We start from the raw sequence: 20,300 nt of genomic DNA, 5'->3' as shown, positions 1-20,300 counted from the left end.
CCCCACTAGCATTTCAGAGGAGACAGACACCAGCAGCCAAAGGCTAGGAAATTTGTAACAGAAGAGGAGAGAGACTTTGTTTTCCCAGAATCCTTTGCTGACAAGAGCAACCCCCACCCTGTCCCTTTGGATGAAGACAGTTTGTCTAGCTAATGAGCTGTCCTCATTCACCTGTTCTCATTCCTGTTCCCATACAGGCTTCACACCATTCACATCCTGGCATGATCTGACTTTTTTGTGAAAAATTTTTTTCAATGCTCTATCAGAGAAATTGCTGTGATATGCTGGGAGCTCAGCTAACTTTCTTAAGGATCCTATCTCCTCCATTGGTTCATTGTAAAAAAAATGTGATGGCTGAAGGCAGGACCCATTTCTTCCACTGCCTTTCATCTTCTATAGTCATTCATATCCATGTTGGATTAAAATGTTACATGCTTCTTGGTTCTGTTTTCCACTTCTTTTGTTTGTTTGTTTTTGAAAATGACCATGTAATGATAACAGAGAATCTGGCCCGGATGAGTCTTATCTCTTCGTCAATAGTAACTACCAGTACTGTTTCCAATTAATAATGGTACTGGTCTGTATTTTTTGAGCTAAATGTTCCAACACACCCAGGACTAACCTCAAAGGTGTGAATCCAACAGGTAAATATCTCCTCTTCCAAATCAAAGAAGTGGCTTTGATCTTCCCCAGATGTTACTTTTAAAGGAACAAATACAGCCCGGTTCCAGAGCATACAGGGAACCTTTCCAATCAGCTTTTCAAATACCTGCTACAGAAGGTTAAAAACAATATCATTGTCTTAGTCATATTTGCCTGACTGATTCCTCTAATGATCATAGGCCAATTATACTACATTGTTCTCAGTTACATCAGTTTAAAGCTGGAATAACCCCGCCAAATTTAGAAGTTATCAGATTTACACCACTTTCAGTCACACAAAGCTGGATCCACGCTTTGCCTTTTAGTTATGTTACCTTATTTACCTATATGTTCATTGGATACAGACGGAGTCCAAAGATAGACACAGGCTTTTCAGCATATACATCTGTTATCTAATCCTCATAATGGCTTTGCCATGACTCCTGGCTTATTTTAAATCTCCTGTTATTTAGCCCAGCTCCTGGAAGGCCCATGGCTCAAGGAATGAGGAAAACAGTTCAGCTGTTAGAATCTGATGGATTCAAACCCTAATGTTTGTATTAACTTGGAGTCATATTTTTTCCAGTAAAAAATGTTGGTTAAAAATCAGGATAGCTGCTAAAAGTTGTTGGCAAGGAACAAAGAGGAATTCCTCTTGGGTATGCCTTCTATTAGGCTGTGATTCTATTTGTCTCAGAATAGAAACCTAGATGTGGAATTGAACTTCCTCGAAGTTAAGGAGTGTTTCAAAGCTGGGTATTGGATGTAGGACCCTTTCTGACTTGTTTGAAACTCAGCTGAATTTGAAATATTGTTCAGTTCTCACTGAAGAGTAGAATTATCACATATACATCTTGTTCTATCCAGGTCATTGCCTCCAAAGGCAGTGTCACAAGGTGTAACCATGACATCACTGCACATTTGCAATGTGTGAGCCAGGGAAGCTGCCATTTCCAGGCTTCGTTTTTAAGGAGAGGGTTCCTTGAACCAGTCTTTCCACATAGAAATTCTTATATTAAGCACGCAAAATGGACACTGCAGAACACTGTTGTTGTGGAAAATGCCCTTCTATATGTGATGTGAAGAGACGTGTAGGACTGCCTGTTTTCCCCCCACCAGCCAATATTTTTTTCCATGTGCTGTTAGGCTACCATCAAAGAACATCTCCAGATTCCTGCTGCTGGTATTGCCATCATGTAGGCATCTACCTTCCTGGCCCAGTGCCATGTCTGTAAATTACAGATTATTAGGGAGAGGATGGGTTTCTTTGTAAGTTAGGTTGGCTAACAGGGTTAAATCCATATAGTTTCACTGATCCTGAAGTGGCCTTCCATATCTGTTAGAGAAGGTGGCTCTGGCAAAGCCTATCATCTGTGACTATTTCTGTATAACAGTGGTATCCAGTGGGCAAAAAAGATTCCCAGAAAAATACATTGGAAGATCAGGATAGGACCCTGTAAGAGCAGAAGCTTCTATCCCATATCCAGAGCTATGTTTCCCTGTTTCAACCCCTTGTGGTAGCATTATAATATTGCCACTGAGCAAGAGACTGAGGTAAACTCACCTTACTAGGCACCAGAGGATCCATACTGTAGAATGTATGATCACAGTATCACCGCAACACAGGATACAAAGAGATCTCAGGAGGCAGTAGTATTTACAGAACAGGAAACTAAGTCACACAGGTTTAAACCAGCAGTTTCTGAAAGTGTCTACTGCTGTTGACCAGCCATTTTGGAGAGCACAATTTGAATGGTGGCATGCATATTCCAACCACTTGCTACTCAGGTCTGTGAGAATGTGGCACTCCCTTCACATARGAAGTGAAGGGAATGGGAATTACTTTGAAGTGTATGTCTGTTGCAACTGTTCGGAAACAGGGCAGTTCAATTTTACTGTATGACACATCAAAGAAATCATCCTTCCCATTTACTTCCATTTTGCTACCAAATTCCCAGATGTTGATAAACTTAGAATGGTTCAGCTAATTATTTCTGATCCTGAAACATTAGGCTTACTGCTATCTTTATGAGGGATGAAATCAGGACACAGCCCAACACTCAGAATGAAATGACTCGAAATGACAGCATTACTATCTCCTAATTCAGCTATAAAATATTGTATTTTCCTGCTTCTTTACTAGCATTTGGTATTGCAGAATAAATATGCTTCTACATTACAAAAACCTATTCTGTATCTGGAAGCCGCAGGAGATTTGCCTTCAAATCCAAAAAAGCTTGATCGTTTCCTCCACGCCACAGGTTTTTTTTAATTCATGTCATGTCATTTAGGTTACAGGTTGGTCTCACCAGCACTAGCACTGGCAGAACCGAGAGGTTGGTAAACTGTGATATGTTGGCAAGAAAGAGCAACTGGGAGCTTCCCAAGCAATTTCACTTCCAAAACTGGAATCTTAGGAAACTATTCCCTTGCTCAGTAGTCTTGAGTATGGCAAAGACACTGCTTGGAGAGGTGGCATCATGATATTTGCTTTGATATTTAGTGCAATACAAAGTAGACCCGCTTTTGCCTTTTTATTATCTTGCCTGTGAAAGATTTACTGAATGTATCAATCCACTTTCTCAACAGTCAATTGTCTTTGCTGTGTGTTCTGTACTCAAAAAACTAATAGAGGAAAACAGCATAAAGCATGCTACAAACCCCACAGCAGGGGAAGAAAATGATCAGAATTAGCCTAACATTTCCTGTATCTTTGATGTTTGATGCTGTTCACAGTACTTTTGGTGTTAAGCACAACAAAAATACCACTTCTCCAAAGCAGTTATATACAAATAAAGGCAAATCTTCATCCAATATAATCACAACAAAGCTTTTTGTGTCATAGAGTGAGGTGCTGACTATGATTTCATGTTTGCCTAAGAAGGTGACTTCAGAGACAGTCTGTCTTAACCCGGTTTCCCCCGACCCGTTTTTTTTTTGAAAAGAAAGATTGAATGGCAAAAGCCAGATACAATTTAGAGTCTGGGCATGGAAGTTCACATGTTTGCAATGAGCACTGGTGAAAGTAAAGCCTAAGTTATCTTGATACTTATAGAGTAAGCACAAAAGAAGATACTCTGAATGTGAATGAATATTTTCAGGCAATTGATTTTTGTTGTATTCATCTGCCTCTAAGGTATTTTTATGTTTATACTAAAATATAATTCTGCCTGGTAAAAGTCAAGCTGAGAGAGTATCAGTGCCTAATTAGATCCACTTACCACATTCTCAAATACTTAACAGTACTCATTCTCCATCTTCTGGCCAAAGGGCAAAATGTGCTGCAGTTCTGCTTACATGGAAGTCAGCAGTCTGCCAGTCAACTCAGCATGGAGCAGAAAGTTAGAAGTATATGTATTCCATCTGCACTGCTGAGTCCTAACCTATTTTCTGTGATAAACCATTATCTCTCTCTCGCACATGCACACCCTCCTTATGCCTTAGTGGCATATGTGGATCTATTCCAGACTTGTAGCAGAGATGCTGGTGATATTTATGTGGTAGAACCAGATCTAAGAAAACAATTCTACCGCAAACAAAGCCAGAAGTCTGCCACATTAAAAAAATGGTAACATAGAAAATGCTGGCCAGGACATAAAATCCAAAAGAAATACTTATCTTGCTAGTAACTTGATTCCTTTAAGGAACTGAATGAGACTTTTTGGTGACAGAACTGGCCACAGTCCTCACAGATGGTACCATTGTGTGATCAGGTTTAATGTTGCTAGAAACTGGTTGCTCAAAGTACTTAAATAACTTTTGTGTAGGAAAACAGTGCAACAAAAGTCAGGAGGAGACCTTTTGGAAAGAGGTGATATTTTACACAATCTCCAAGTAAATTGAAGATTTGTACTCTTTGCACTTTTATCAATTGGCAAAGACCAACTGGTTTTTGGACAGTTCTTTTGAACCCCGTAGGTATAAAAGTTACTATGCTGTGATCTTGTTGCCTCAGGATTTTGCTCAGTTCAGCCTCCATAAGTTCTAGGTAGGCTGCTGACTATTGTCTGTGTTTCTTTGTTTTGAGTTTTAGGGCTCTAGTTAGTTTTCCTGATGGGCTAATGGGAAAAGAAAAGGAACATGCGATGTTCTTTGACCTTGTTGCCATCTTCCTGTTGTGAGTGAAGGATCTTATGCTGACAGGTTGTCTGCGCTGTGGTCTTATCAGAGTGCAGGCCTTCTGGGTTTGACACAAACACATTCCTCAATTTTACTGCTGTGAATGGTGTTCCACACTATCAAGGTAGGCTATTCTTTTAACCCTTGTTCTGTTATGTGATGACTACTTCATTCACACTAATCTTACTATTTTTCACAAGTCTCTACATTATCAGAGACTAAATGAAAAACAAAATTTCATCAAGCATCTGTATAACTTCAAGTGAGCCATGCTCAACATGCAACCAATGTAAGAGGACAGGTAAGCTTAGAACAAATGCTTACAAGGTGTCTCTGACTTCAACAGGGTAAAAGAAAGTTAGAGTTTGTTCCACTCTACTAACAGGTGATCCATATGAAGGTATCGTGAGTGTCATTAGCAGAGAGAGACAACAGAAATTCCTAATTTGCCTCTGCTTCTTTGAAAAGGAAGACAATATACAAGGAGTAATACCTTATGCTTTTAGATGCACCCATTCTGCATTTGAGTGTCACAATCATCCCAAGCAGGAAATACTTGAGCCGTGATTTTGCAAAAAAAGACTTCCCTGGTGTAAAGCTGTCCCTTTCAGAGCCCTCAGACTACCCGCAGAACAAAGTGACACGGCATCTTGCAAGGAAATACACTGAAACCCAAAATCTCCCTAAAAATAACTAAGTTACTCTAAAAAACCCCCAAATCTAGCACTCAAATGTTTATAAAAATGAGTCCTGGAGGGGATCCTACATTCCCTCCATATTTGGAAATTCCTGTGGATTTTAATTGCCATTTTGCTTGAGAAATTAATTGAGAAAATTGAGAAACTAACTGCCCTTCTGCTTGAGAAAACAGGAAACGATACTATTTATCCTCAACGCCACAAAGCAATCAAACCGGAAACACAAAACAAAGAAAATACAGAGAGACCGGAAGGCAAAGGCGGACCCCGTGCCACAGTCGCTGCCCCCCTCCCACCTCCAAGCAGCGACGGGACATTTACTGGCTGAGGAAGACGGGCTGTACCGGGAGAGCAAGAGCCGTCCCTGGGCGAAACCCGGGGCGGAGCCGACTACAACCCACCCCGCGCCCTGCCCCGAGATCACCACAGAGRTGCCCTCGGCCGGACCCAGCGGCCACACCGCCCCGCTCTGGGAGCCCCATCGCTCCTGCCGAGCTGGGGCGGGGCCGCGGGGGCCTCCCGCGGCCTCACGGGACTTGCAGTCGGCCGCGCCCCGCGGGCGCCGTGCGGCGGCCGGCAGGGAACTACCTCTCCCAGCATGCCCCGCCGACTGTCACCACGCACCGAGAGGCCTGGGCGGGGCGCGCGGGCGGCCCCGGGGCAGCGGGGCCGAGCGGCGCCGCCGCAGCGCTGGCGGGGCTGGCCGGCTGCGACCCTGCTCCTCGGCCGCTTCCCCTGGGTAAGAGGGGAAACGTTGGAGGGAGCTTGGCCGCGGGCTGGGCTGGGCAGCGCCAGCGCGGCCGCCGCTGCGAGGGCTGAGGGTGCCGCGGCGGCAGGGTGCGAGGTCGCCTCAGGGCCTGGGTGGCGGGGCCGCCCCGGGGACGGCGGGGAAGCCAGGCCTGTCGGCCGGGCCTCTGTGGCGACCCCGGCAGGCGCGGGCCCGGGCGGCTGCGGCCCCCGGAAGGCCCCTGGGCTCTCGCGGCCCCTGGGCTGTGCCAGGGGTTGGGGGAGTCTCTGGGTGCCGCCCGGCTGTCGCCGCCGGGGCGGGGGCCTTGTGGCGGCTGTGTGCACGGGCCGCTGTGCCGCGGGCGGTGCGGGGGTGCTGCCGGGGCTGTGGGGAGGCGCCGGGCCCTGACCTGCCGGGCGGGCGCGGGGGAGTCCTGTGGCCGGGCTTGAGCCGCGCCGGGTGCTCTGGCGGTTCCCGGAGGAGTGGCTGAGGCTGGACTCATGTCTCGTGGCGTGAATCTTGACTGGTAAAGGGCCGAGTGACTGGCTGTCGACAATGATGGTGCCCACCTGAGCTACTTCTCAGATATTCTGCTCTCTCCCTAGGCCAATATATTAGGTCCGCCCTTCAGACTGCTGCGCCAAGGAGTGAGGGAAGGAAACAAATACAGCCCTTTGTTAAGGATAGTGGCTCTCTAAAGGGTTGTCGTGAGTTTTGCTCCTTCTCAGCTTGGTCAGGTATGTGTCCTTATTTCCTTCTTTTTCTTGGAATAAGCTGGGAGTAGGTCTGCTCTAAGTGGTGAGTTTTCTTTCCACCATGTTTAGCCAGACTTGAGCCTGTAGTGAGATGTGTCTGCTTGCTCTTGCTCCATTTTTATTTCTTTTCTGCTGGATGACTGGTCCCAGCTATCCCAGAGAGTATAAATATAGATACTGCAGATGCTGAAATAGGTACTGCAGGTAAGTCCTTACTTGCTGGGGTGATACCTGAGTATGGAAGAACTGGGAGTGATTGCTACTGGGCATTCTGTTTCACTGGAGCATATGCCATATTCTAGATAAATATCAGAATTGAAGCACATGCTGCTCCCACCTGCCCCCGCCCCATGTCTTGTGCTTGTATGGTATTTGCAGTTCCCTGAACTGAGAGAGAGAGAGTAGCAGAAACAAGCACCAAATTTAAACCTAGACTGGATGGTATAGTTACATCGAAAGCACTGCCTGTGTTTGGTTTGATTTGCCTGCAGACACTCAAAACCAAAACTTACTTTCTTGATTGTAACAGATTCTAATGTTTAGCTTGCTTAGACACAAGTGACCTCTGGCTTGCCTTCATGGAGGTCACATGAGCTTGGCTTTATTACTCAACCCTCTCCACTTTTGGCTAAGAGCCTCATTAAATCCTCTTCACCTCTCTGTTGCTGTAGGAGGAATTTATTTGGCTTGAATGGGATACCCTTCTTTTTTCTCCTCTGGTTAACAGCTCTTTGGTCTTGTAAAACTACTTCCTGTGAAGGACAATGCAGTTCATCCTTATAGCTCCTTTCCCATCCTAATTATCTTCTTGGTTACCTGCTGAATTGTTTGTCAGAATGTAGGTGGGTGAATTGTTACRGGATTTATTTACTGTAAATAACCCACATTGTTATGATTGGAATGATGCCATGTGTTATGTTGAAAACTGAAGTCAGAAAGAGAATGCTTCAATAGCCTTGGCAGAGCTAGCAAGGTCCCTGCCTTGTTCTGAGCTTCGYAGCTAACCTCTTGAAGGGAACCATTGTCCATCCAATAGAAGTTCTTCACTGAGGCAGCCGACGAATAGGGCAGTGGATTGGGTGTCAGGTGACTTGCACTGTAGTCCCAGCTCTGATGTGTCTTGCATACCTCGTGCCTGTTTTCCATGCTATTCTTGTCTGTTTCTGTGGTGGAAAGACATAATGAGCTCATTTAGGACTTGCAAGTGTGCCTGCAACATATGCTACAAGCAAAATTTTTTAGTTGTCATTTAACAGTGTCACCACCAATTCTGTTTCCTCAAATAATTTTCTTTTTAGGCTTCAGCAAGGTAAATGTGTTTCCCTTCTCATTCCTCTTGCACAGCACACCTCTCGGAGTCACTGCCTGAGAAGAATCTTCAGAATTGTATGATATTTGGGTTGGCTTATTTCTTTGCTTATTATGATACTGGTATGTTGTTTTATATGCATTGATATATATTTTGAATGCTTGTTTCTTTACATGTTTGAATGCTCTGTGACTGTGAAAGCCCAGTGCCCAATTAGGGCATAAAGAACCTCCTATTCTCCTGTCTTGGTTTGCGGTGGCTCTTAATCCACTGCTAGGATTCTTCTGAAGAATAGGTATTCCATTCTAACACTGTATTACTTTCCAAGAGCTACTATTTTTGCTTAGTGTCCCTTGCTAATGGTCAGCATACAGCAGCAACTGAAGAGGGAGCATGTGCAACAGTGTCTTTCCACTAAAGCTTTGATGGACGTTTCAGAAGTTGCAAAAACTGGAAGTACTGCAGGTTTGGTGGTTGAAACTGTCTCTTCCCATTTTTGTTTGGAAAGGATCATGTTCATGGCTTTCTGAGCTACCTTGATGGACAAGTCTGTGGCAACATGACCACAGTGGGCTAATCTGAGCTATGACAGTTACCTCTGAAACAAGCTCATCTCCTGCATTGCATTCATGTGACATTAGTATTGGTTGCCTGCAGAGATCAGTCTTAGTTGCCTGTGGTTTGGCTGAAGGCTTTCTCCAGCTTGATAACTCAGCTGTTCCTAGGTCATGTTTCCCCTGACTGCCTGTTCCCATTTCATCTGTTTGTTTTTCTCATTGTCTCTGATTTAGAACTGTTCCTGGGGCCCTGCAGAATTCAGGGTCATGCTGAATGGCCATACAACTTGTGACAGTACTGATCATGCCCTTTTATTTTGAGCTGCTATTTTCCAGGGATCCCTGGTTGCAGGAATAGAATGCAGAGCTCTGTAAGCAGACAGACTGAGTCTTGTTTGTTTTTCAAGGATTCTGATTCATGGGAGGGAGCCAAAGTGTTGTAAATGTGCTCACAGGGAGACCAATGCGTGGTTCAGCGTATTCTCATTGGAAACTCTGACTGGAGTGCCTCATAAGTCTTGTGTGGTGGTGGTGGTTGTTGTTGTTCTTGCTTTTTCCCCTCGTTTGCTCCTTCCATTGTTTAAGGTATGATCAGGTCAAATCATGTTACTGGCTCACACTGTTCCTTCCCCTGTACCTTAATAAAGCATCCAATTACCATGCTGTTCAAATGGTCATATTATTAAGGTTGCCATTAGCAGGAAAGAACACCTTCTTGCATTTCTGTTGGGGTTTTATTCTGTTTTTCTTCTCTCTCTCTCTCTCTCTCTCTCTTTTTTTTTTTTTTTTTTTTTTTTTTGTTCTCCCACCTCTCCTAGCCTTTTGGTGGGATGTCCTCTTCTTTGAGAGAAGTATGTTTCTAGGGCAACTAGCACCGTACCCAACCTGGGAAACCTATTTTCTCCTTCCTGATTCTCCTGCATGATTTTCTCTGGAACCTGCAAGGCTTAATCAAATAAAGATCATTCTTTGCATTCATGCCCAGTGAGAATACTGAGCCATTTCCTCCAAGAGTCGTGAGCCAGTAACATCAATAGGTCACTTGGGAGTTCATCGCTGTCAAAATACAGGCCTCTCAAACCCGTTCATTTTGTCTGCAGATGGTAGAACTTAAAAGCTTGTATCTTTCTTAGTCTTCTGTAGAGTATCTCCTTTACTTCAAACTTGTGATGTATCTCTTGTTATTGCGACTAATGCTTGAGAGTGTAAAGAAACTGCATACCTATTTTGTTGTTTTGATTCTTATCAGAGCTACAGCTCCTGAGCAATGGAGAGTTCTTCTCCTACAGAAATGGGTAGGTGTGTGTTTGTGTTTGTGCTTAGCTTCAATTGGGTAAATAACCATAGCTGGAATGGTGAGAGGGAGACATGCATCTGTGCAAAAACAGGCAGGGAGAGCCTGCATCAACATGAACATTTTTTCTCTCCGAATAGCACAAAAATGTTCTGCATATAATCTTAGCAGTTTAGAATTATTCTCTTCCTGTGGGTTAGATATCATTGGATATTCCTCTTGCCTTTAAAGAAGTAGTTAGAAAGTGGAGTCTCTCTCATTTCTTGAGTCTTACAGAATTTAAATATTTCAGCTCCCTCTGTAATGAGAGCGTGTATTCAGTATTTCCCAGGACAGGGACCAAATCCTCTAGCATTTAGACCAGCTGTATGGGAAAAATGGCAACAAAGAAGTTGTGTGTGCTAGCATGATAGTAAAATCCACATTCCTTGATGTGCTCCCAAGAAATTCAAGAATAAAAACTGTATCATGGGTGACACTTTCCCTTTGTTTCCCTGGGGAGTTGTATGAGGACAAAGAGCCAGGTTCTGGAGTGTGACTAGTATGGGCAAGGCTCTGGAGTACAGAATTTTGAGCTAGGATACGTGGGCTTCATTCCTGGCCCTGCCACCAATTCCTTATATAACCATGGATCCATTTCCCATCTTTGAAATGTTCTTGCATTCTTTAAAGTACTCAGCTATCCAGAGCTGAAAGATAACATCTGTACTTCCAAAATATGCAAACTTTTAAGTGAATTGGTGTACATGCTGACCCCCAAACCTTTTTTAAGTACCAGGAAGGAAAGCAACAGCTAACTGCTCAATTCATTCTGCTCCTATGCAGCTGATGTCTCTCTGGCCAAAGGCATGTCTGGATAGATTAGACTTAAGCCTCTTGATCTGCCCTTAGAGCAGAGAAAGGGCAAGTCCTCCTAACCAGTGCGGTGGATGCCAGCTGGTTGCTGTGTATCTCTTAACGCCAGTGGCCAGAAAAGTGATAGTGATTCTTGGCTGGAGGAGGGAAGGGGTTGCTCAATGCAGTGCTCGTGAGTTTTCTCATATGCCACAGAGATCTTCCATGGAGAGTAAGGAAAATTTAAAATACCATTGTTTCTGTGTCAAGTAAAAAAAAAAAAAAAAGTGATTACTTGCTACAGTTGGAACTAGGATATTTTTCAACTGAAATGTGATGTAAACATAACTTTGAAATCTGCTATTGACAAAAAGTGGGTTCTGATCAGCCCCAGCTACTGAGCTTTTTAGGGCTTGAGGCTCCAATCTGCAAGCTGTCAGAGCCAATTAAAGCAAATGACTGGAGCTGGTATGTTTTTCTTCCTTCTGAAAAGAACACAGTTCATCAAAAGCCAGAAGGAAATTTCATCAGGCTTATGAGCAATTATTTTATGGGATGTAATAAGAGAGCTCCACTAGATTCCCAATCTGGATTTTTACTTATAATCATTCTTAATTCTCCAGTGAATAGATGAGCACTGATCCCACCAATTTAAACTGTAAAGCTTTTTGCATTCAGTAAAAGTTAGTAGAGGGGACTAGATGTTTTGCAGTATTTGACAGCTGGTGTCTTGTAAATCTGAATTTCAACTAGACATAAGGTGGCAAATGGTATTTTACCTTTCCGTGGTATACCACAACTTCTGTTGTGGGAAGCCTATGACAGCTGTTTATTTTTGGTTGATCAGTGTTGTTTCCTGAAGGTTCTGTTTGCATTTGTCCTGGCTAGAGCAAACGTTGACCTACTGTGCAACCCAGTTTATTTCATGGGTCTAGTCCATTAGTCAGTGTTGAGCTGACTCATTAAAAATACTGTGCTGTATCTCTGCTCCTGGTAAACAGTGTGGCTGATAGTGCTGCTTTCTGTTCCTTGTGACTGACAAAGATCCCCTTCTGGTACATAGAGCTTGGTGGCAAAAGCAGTTTGGACTGAGGCTATGCAGACGAGCGCTTGGTTTTGGAAGTAAGTTCATTTTTCTGCATCTCTTGTCATCACAGGTGGTTTGAAGTTGGAGTTTGGGTAAACTGAGAATTCGGGGTTCAAGGCCACCTCATAGTTCTGATCTGACAGCTCTAAAAGATTACAAGCTCTTCATGCATGACTTCGCACTTCACTGGAAGAAGTTCTACGACTAGTATGTTTCTTGAGACTTCAACCCTGTTCAAGCTGAATGGTCTTTTGAATCTGATCTGTAATGAAAATTAAGGAACATGGCTCCTATCCAAGAGTTCAGTTGTGGTGGTCCTGGATCTGAATGTAGGGAGTATTCTTTATCTGATTAGTCTTAAAAGTACAGAGGACTTAATAGCAATAAAGTATAACAGACAAAGAACTCTCAGCCCCAAATTTCTACTTAAGTCCAAGAAGTCTAGCTTTTGGAACAAGGATAATGGAAGATAACCCTGCAGGATTTTTTGGGTACCGTCTCACCAGCTGGAAGCATATGGGGTGGTGATTTTTTTGGGCTGTGGAGTCAGTTTTTCCTAGTGCTACCTCCTCACAATCCAATATGTGCAAACTGTTAAACACAGACATCTTGCTTTTCCCCTAAGGAGCAAGTGGTAGGTCATATGCTCCTCAATTTCTCTTTGCTAGGATGCATTTTCCTCTTCTGGTTATGTATTTTATAGTATGAAAGTAAGAAGCCTCTGGTTCTGCCGTAGACTGTCTCAGATGAATTGCTGAGTGTTTGTGTCACAATTCTGAATGAGCGTGTTGGGTTTTGCCTAGTTAGATTCATTCTAGTCTAATACTGATATTTAACCCAAAGAAATGTCATCTGCTCTTCTCTCCCATTCTGTGCCAGTGATACCATTTTGCAAAATTTAGGCTAAATAGAAATCCTGACAGCACAAGGAAAAATATCCCCATCATTGGTGAGCTGTGAAGCAAAGCATTGCTGAGACCTCAGGGCTTAGCATTGGAATACTGAACTATGTGCCTCAACCAGTTCTGCAAATCCTTTTGGTGGGCTGAGGGGGAATTTCATGGCATTAGTCTAATTCCCAATGGATAAATGTGTAACATGGTAGCTGAGATGGTATTGCTCTCCTACATTAAAATCTCTGCTGGCACTGAGAACTAAGAATTTGTTTTTTGTGCTGTGACTAGGTACTGTGGATTTGCAACATGAGTGGACTCTCTCTAGCCATCTTTGTGTTAGCTACAGTCAGGCCTTGGAAACTACCTTTGTCTCCGAAATGGAGAAGGGACCTCAGTGGACTTTAAAAGTGCTGGTATCAAGCAGTGTAAGGTGAGATAGGTGCCATGAAAACTCAAGTATTGCTGATCTCTAGTTCTTTTCTCTTCCAGAATAAAAAGAATACAGTATCTTTTCCAAACTATGTTTCGGTTGGAGTCATTCATTCAGCCCTGTTACCAATAGGGCTAGATGTTCAGCTGGATGATAGCACGTTCTATCARATTTTACTAAGGTACCTCTCACCAAGATACCCTGTTAACTTAGTTGTTCAAAAGTCTGGGCTTAATAGCAAAATGGAGGTGAGACCCTGATAGTGAGGTTTTCATTGCTTCTCTTATTTAGTTAGAATCAGATGGCTGTTCCAAAGGGGAGTAGTGTTGTCAGGATTGGGGTCCGTTCCTTTTTTTTTTCTGGACTTGGGCTGATATTGTTACAATTCTTTYGTGACATGGAAGTGATTGGCTTTGATTTGCCAGTCCCTTGCTTTGATCAGCAAACTTTCCTCCTTGGAAGCAAGTCCTTCTTAAGTAGTCCAAGTCTTGCTTACTTAAGTTTACAACCCGATCCTCGTTCTACAGTCTCAGTGCATAAACAAAGACCTGATCTGACAGTGCTGTTCTTTGTATGTGGAATCAGATCTGGAAAACAATAAACAAATAAGTGGGTCTTACTGCATCTTTTTCCACATCAAGAAACAGGACTGGTACTGGTGCTGTGTTAGGAGGTAGTATTAGAGCCCAAATGTTTGTGAATTAATAATGTGTTGAAACAGCTGTTCTGAAAGCAAAAAATCTTTATCATATGTTATGATTTAATATTAATCTTTATACTTAAGTGACTTTTTTCATTTAGTAGGGTTTTATGTAAATTAGCATAGCACAACAGATACTAGAATAAACGTATTCCTAAAAGAGAGATGGAAATATTCCCTCTAGCCTTTTGTTTCCATTACAGCCAGCCCCTGCTGTGTCTGCTGTCCACAGGCTGCACAAAACCAGTGAAAATGAGCAGAAATACAAGTGATAAATTGTCCTAGTTCAGTGTCTGATAGGAAAACACCACAGGAAGTGTGCATTGTGGAAGAAGACTGTACCTTAAAGTTAGTCTTTTTCTCATGACCCTTCTGTATTTTTCATGTTTGTGAACATTCCCAGATCCAGTGAAACCCTTTCCCTCTTTTCTGTGAGATGCATTTTGATATCTATGGATTTACAACTACGAGAGAGTTCCTGTTGTCCTGTCACGTAAGTAACTTGCATTAACTTTTTCATCTAGACAGAAAAAACATCAATGAGCCATAAATATTTTGACAATTTGACACTCCATTCTAGCCAACAAAGTATCAGCAGTAAACTCTAGGCTGAAGAAAAAATAAAATCCCAAAATAGACTGTCACAAAAGAACGTGGTATTCCTGACTTTTGCGTCCAGAGTCTCAGTCTAGCCTGAATTTCTCCCAACTAACAAAATTTTAGTATGCAGTTAAACTCAGGTTATTTGGTTTCATGCAGATGAAGACAGAGGGAGAATGTTTTGAGTCATAAGTTTTGCCGTCTGGGTTTTGTTTAGCAAAGTGCATGCCTGCACATCTTATACCTCAGGGAGGTTTGAGCACTTGCTGACTTATGAATTCCAAATATGGTCACAGTCTGACACCAACTTCTGCCCATAAATGGCTCTCATTGAAATGCCAGTTTATAGTTTAGGTAAAGGCCTCTTGCACTTTTGCACAGAATGGACAGTCAATCATACGTGCTTGTTAGGGCTGCAATTGGTACAAGAGGAAGTAGTACCTGCAAAATTATCCACTACATGGCAATTGGAGTAGAGAGGATTTTTCAGAGCCTCTTAAAAATAATGTGCTAATTACATGTGAGGTAAATGATTGATATGGTGCTTATATGTCGCTGGCTTTTCTTAAAACAGGCATTTGAGTGCTAATGAAAGACTTGTATGTAGATATAGCAATGATTTGCGCAGCACTTTAGACAGGGTTTGTTTTTAGCAGTTTATGCTACAGTTTTAGCAAAGAGCAAAGTTGCCAGACAGGGCTTGGCTGCTGTATGTGAAAGGAACAAAGAGTTAGAACAAACAGCAGATCAGCCCAAAGGCACTATTACCAGGGAGCTACTTAAAAGGGACCTGCTAAAAAGGCAAGGGTTTTGTTTGAGTAGTAGGGGAGCTGCTTGAAAGCAGGTGACAGCCTGAGTTGAGGACTCGATGGAGACTCCATCCTGAAAAGTTGGAGGGAATTAGAACATGTATTTCCATACGAGGAGTTTGGGGGTCGAATAGGAATGGTTTAGGTAGAAAGCAAAAGTTCAGAGAAGACAAGGAGAGAAGACTCAAGAAGTGATTTGCAAGTGGTGGAGCTGAATATCGAACCTGGAGCTGGGATAATAACATACCATGGAACAGGCTAGTCTCCAGACAGGGCCCCTGCTCAGGACTGGAGACTGAGTACACACACAGTTCAGGTGGAGTGCTGGGAGTCAGGGCCTTCTCCTAGCTTGTAGTCACACAGGGCAGCCATACCTAGGGCACCACAGCCAGCTGGCAGCAATAATGTCCCCTAACCTCACCTGGGATCCAGAAGGGGATAAAAGCCACAAGAGCAGCCTCATGTGCTGGTAAATCAAAGGATTACTTGATGTGGGTCTTGGTGGTTGCCTGGTCTGCTTTCATTTGTAGTGAACATATTTATTTGTGGGAAGTGAATTTATCCTTGGGAGAAATTACACTGGATTCTGCTGGTGAGAGCACGTGCATTTGCTGCTGTGGTGTCCTGGGAGTTTGCCACTTGCTGAGGGGAAAGAAATGAGGAGTCAGCCTGAATTTGAGTTTATTGGCTTGTATACTAGTTTTGGTAATGACTAACTTAGCTTTAATCCCTGGCCAGAGGTATTTGATCCTAGTTGTCATTTATTAGTAGAGAATCTTTAACACAGAAGTATTTATTTCTATTTTTCAGGTAGGGAAGTTAGAGGCAAAACTTGTTTGTGTAGGTAAGCATTGGCAAGGTGGTTAGCTACTGAACTTGTATTGGTTTCACAAAAGCAGTGCTTCTGTCAGATAAGGGAAAAATCCTATCAAATCCTATTTTTGTAGGGCAAATGCCTGTGAAGTGTAGTGCAGAAACAGTGTGGTCAAAAGCCTGCACAGCCACAGCAAAAGTTTTTAAGCCAGTATAAGCCAGTGGAGATGCCTTAGCTTAATTTAGACATTAAATCTAAAATGTTTGAATCTCTGTTTATTTTTTCAGTGAGAGGACTAATGATACAAAAGTAAATCTTGAGACTTTACCGTAGCAGTACTTGATCAATCTAAATGTTTAATGGTTTGATAGGACTTTTTTTAATGGTGCTATGTCCCTGAAGTTCTCTCAGAAGCGAGCAGTTAAAATGTGTGTGTATTTATGGAGAGCTTAAAATAGAATACTTAGAGTGATTAGGAACCACTTCAGAGGCTTATTAATAAAAGAATGGTTGGAGAACTGGTCCCRAGTGAGTCAGGTGTCTCTTCACTTGCTGGGAATGATCTCTTTAGATCCTGACTTGAATTGCAGGCCTTTGTTCTTGTGCAAAATCCCACGGAACTGAACAGGAAGGCCAGCAAGGTCACCACAGTGTCTTTTGGAATCTTACTACTGAACTGCCTCTTGAAGAATAAGCAACATCATTCTGATTGCTTGCACTACAGTGAAGTTATTTTGGATTTCTGCTGACACAGACAGTGTTGGTCATATGCTCAGTTCCAGGCTGTGTGCGCTATGTGTCTCTTGAAAGCTAGTAAACGTTTTATGAGGTTTGCCCGGTCTACATTGGGATAGGATAGGAAGGATAAAGCAGGTGACATTTGTCATGACAGAACTAACTGGCTTGCAATGATTTTTCTGATGTCAGGCGAATAGTGTCTTTATGCACAAAACCTTGGCCCTGCCTGTATGTCCCCTCTTTCCTGAAAGAGATGAATTGAGGACCAAATACTGAGACATAAATCCACTCCTTTGCTGACAAAATTCATAGCTTGAATATCCCTGGCATAACTTTGTTCTGCTTGTTAAGTTCTTATCAGCACTGATTCTGTCAGCCCTGATCCAAAAGGATCATTGTCCGTTTTAGTGATCCCTGTAAACATTTCCATCCATTTCATGAGGTTACTGCTGCTTGCAAATACTGATTTGTATTGAGAGCTATTTATAGCTCTCTTAATTATACTCTGTTCTCCTGGTCCTTTCAACACTTTGTGGTGCTTTTCAATAGAAGAATCTTGTCAGTGCTAGTTTACTATGCTGCTACTGCTTCTTCTACCTCTGTTTCACAGAGAATGATAGACTATGGAGATAACTGGAATCTAGATTAACTCCCAGTTTGCTGCAAATTAATTTAATAACTCAAGGCCTTATGTAGTTTTTCTGTGCTGCTGTTTTACTATCTGTGTGACAGAGGAACTCGGAATGGGGGGGCAGGCCTCAGAAAATGGGGCTGTTGTAAAACTCCTTAGAGCCTCTTCTGATTGAAATAAGGTGCTTATTCTACCTCTGAGTTGTGCTGATAATGCCAAAGCTTAATTCTCTTACTTATTGCACTGTATACTATGTGCTAAAGGTTTTGCAGCAGAAGGGGTTTATAGCTACACAGTTGTGCTGTGAGGACAGCATGAACAAAATAAATACTGAACAAACAAATGCTGAGTTTCAAGAAATGTTGATCTGCCCGTTTTTGTGGGCAGAGGACATGAGTGTTTTTTTCTCCTAGTGAAGTTATGTATTTTCTATCCCTAAATGAGAATTCATAGAGGAAATCTTGACTCTTGTGAAGATTGTCCAGATCACTTAGGGTTCATCAAAATGAGGATTTCACCTCACTTGTTTGGCAGTCCATGTTCATGTTCCATCCCAGTATAGCCAGTTGCATAGTCATGTTTAAGTCAAAGGCCTAGCACTGTTGCATTCAGAGCATTCATGTTAGTAAGAGCCTTAAAGAGGGAGCAAAACATAACTGTGAAGGATTTGTGCATATTCTGGCTCTGTGGTCATGGTTGTCTGGGCAGTGTTCACGGCTTCTAAAGCATAAAAATAAATGATGCTCACTACGGCCATTCTCCAAAGAAACTGAGAGCTACAAACACATGTTTGTCTCCAGCAGTCTGGAGAATAGAGCTGGGACTCTCTTCAGTGTTTTCTGCAATGAAGGACCAAACAAGACTCCTGCTCACTCACTCACTACTGATGCAAATAGTTTCAAGGGGAGAGAATCTGGTCCCAAGTGGCTGCCTGGGCTATCTGGAGGAAGCGCAGCCTTTAGCTCAGCTCATGGCTGGAGGGAAACAGACTGGAGTCGCAGGGCTGGACCAGCCTACGCTGTTGTCCTAGGTGCAAAAATTTGTTGCTGTCATTGCCTGTGCTGAATGACGGTGGTGGAAGAGGGAGGTTCTGTGCTCACACTTAGCTCAGATCTTCTCCTCCCTCAGTGAGCTGCCTCCTTGTGCTCACAGCCCTGCAGCCCTGGGGATGGGTCCCTGCAACTCACTCTGGGGGACAGGGGGACAGATTGCCAGCGGGTCCTGAGCAGGGCAGCACCCAGGTCCTCCCTTTCCTCTGAGCCTGGGAGAGAGGGGGCTCTCTGGGGCAGACGTCAGAGCGAGAGGTGGGCTGCACATCTGCCTCCTGAGCATGGCGCCAGGCTTGTGGTGCCCAGGGTAGCCCACCAATAAGGATGGGAAGGACAGCAGCTGTCTCTGCCTGGGAACATCTCCGTGTGTCCTGGCTCAGTTGCATTCCCTTGGCTATGCCTGCGGAGCAGGGGTGGGCTGAGGGCCACCTGCCGGGAGGTGAAACTAGCAGCCGGATCCTTGCATCTGTCCTGCACTCCTCACTGTGGCGATCCAGCGGCCCCTGCCCGAGGCGAGCACTGCCGCAGAAGCTGCAGCTTCTCGGCTGCCCAGGCCCCAGGCATTAGACCTTGCCTGCCTGGAGCTGTGGTGGTGGCTGCCCACAGTGCCTCCACGGGGCGGTGGGCGCCAAGCAGCCGGCTATCCATCTGCGGGCTGACGTGACAGTGTGCCTGCTCCCCGCCTGCGGGTAACTGGGGTGCTGCTGCAGGGGTGGCTGGGCAGAGGGCTTGCAGCTCGGCCCTGCTCTCCTGCAGCAGTGCGTGCAGGAGCTACAGTGGGAGCGCAGAGGGAGGTCGTGTGGGGCTGCCCTTCGGTGGCCCTTTGTTGCCCCTTGTCTCAGGCTCTCACCACTCCCAGGGTGTGGCTGCCCCACATCCCTGTCTCAGACAAGTGAAGGTTGCTCCACTTGGTTGGGGCTGGCAGAAGCAAAACAAGGTTTGAGCTCTGGCTTTAGTGCTGCTGATTTGGACCATAGCAGACATGGCGGTGGCAGGAGCTCACAAGGGTTAATGGCAGGAGGTCCTGGTCAAGTAAGCACTTCCCCACAAGGCCATTGCTCTGGCTTACTTAGGCTCTGGCACAGTGATGACTCTCTTGGAAACCTTTCTGCCTGATCATTATCTCTTAGAGCAGAGATTTCTCCTGCTCTAATGTGCTGGGGCCAGTTCCATAGGATCGCATTTTTTAATCAGTTTTGGAGGTTTGTAGCAGACATTTATTCTGTGTTCCTTGACAAACCGTCTTTTGGAATGAGAGTAAGAAAATGAGTAGATAGCCTGACCTCCTTGGTAGATGCTGGATACTGCAGATCTCCAGTTATTAGAGATATGATATCCAAAATAACAGGCTGGGGCCAGGGAGCAGGAAAAGTCAGGTTGAAATTAATAAGAGGTGGATGGTATTATTTTTCCAAAATGCTTAGTGTAATAACAGCTTATTGTGGGGCTTATGAATTAACAGTTGGGAATGCTGGGTGTTTTAGGCTCAAGTGAGCCACTGTAGAAAAGACCCCATAATAAGAGTTCTATTGCAACTGTCTCCTTGTGAGTTCATAAATGATGTTAAGAAATTAGGAGGTCTAGAGGAACATGAAAGTCTGAGCTTTGCAA

General features: G+C 43.9%; 2 protein-coding genes across 13 annotated transcripts in view; one reads left to right on the top strand and one right to left on the bottom strand.

Moving 5' to 3' along the window:
* The window catches only part of LOC112975485 (Golgi integral membrane protein 4-like), a 67,740-nt gene extending 63,790 nt beyond the window's left edge, over positions 1–3,950 (bottom strand). For both annotated transcript variants that reach the window (XM_026085664.1, XM_026085665.1), the window contains exon 1: positions 3,864–3,950. The gene's annotated coding sequence lies outside the window, so the exon portion shown is untranslated. The remainder of the gene's footprint in view (positions 1–3,863) is intronic.
* A 2,159-nt stretch (positions 3,951–6,109) lies between these two features.
* MIB2 (mindbomb E3 ubiquitin protein ligase 2) overlaps positions 6,110–20,300 on the top strand; it is a 63,524-nt gene continuing 49,333 nt past the window's right edge. For 6 of the 11 annotated variants that reach the window (XM_026085480.1, XM_026085475.1, XM_026085476.1 and 3 more), the window contains exons 1-2: positions 6,110–6,198; positions 6,792–6,923. The gene's annotated coding sequence lies outside the window, so the exon portion shown is untranslated. Of the gene's footprint in view, positions 6,199–6,791; positions 6,924–8,285; positions 8,373–13,407; positions 13,530–14,451; positions 14,542–20,300 lie in introns of those variants that run through there. The other 5 variants (XM_026085471.1, XM_026085470.1, XM_026085473.1 and 2 more) reach the window with 5 other exon arrangements.

The sequence above is a fragment of the Apteryx rowi genome, unplaced genomic scaffold (assembly GCF_003343035.1).
Source record: "Apteryx rowi isolate R43461 unplaced genomic scaffold, aptRow1 scaffold_67, whole genome shotgun sequence".
Taxonomy (NCBI): domain Eukaryota; kingdom Metazoa; phylum Chordata; class Aves; order Apterygiformes; family Apterygidae; genus Apteryx; species Apteryx rowi.
The sequence above is the reverse complement of the archived record's forward strand: the minus strand, read 5'-3'. Positions and strand labels throughout refer to the sequence as shown.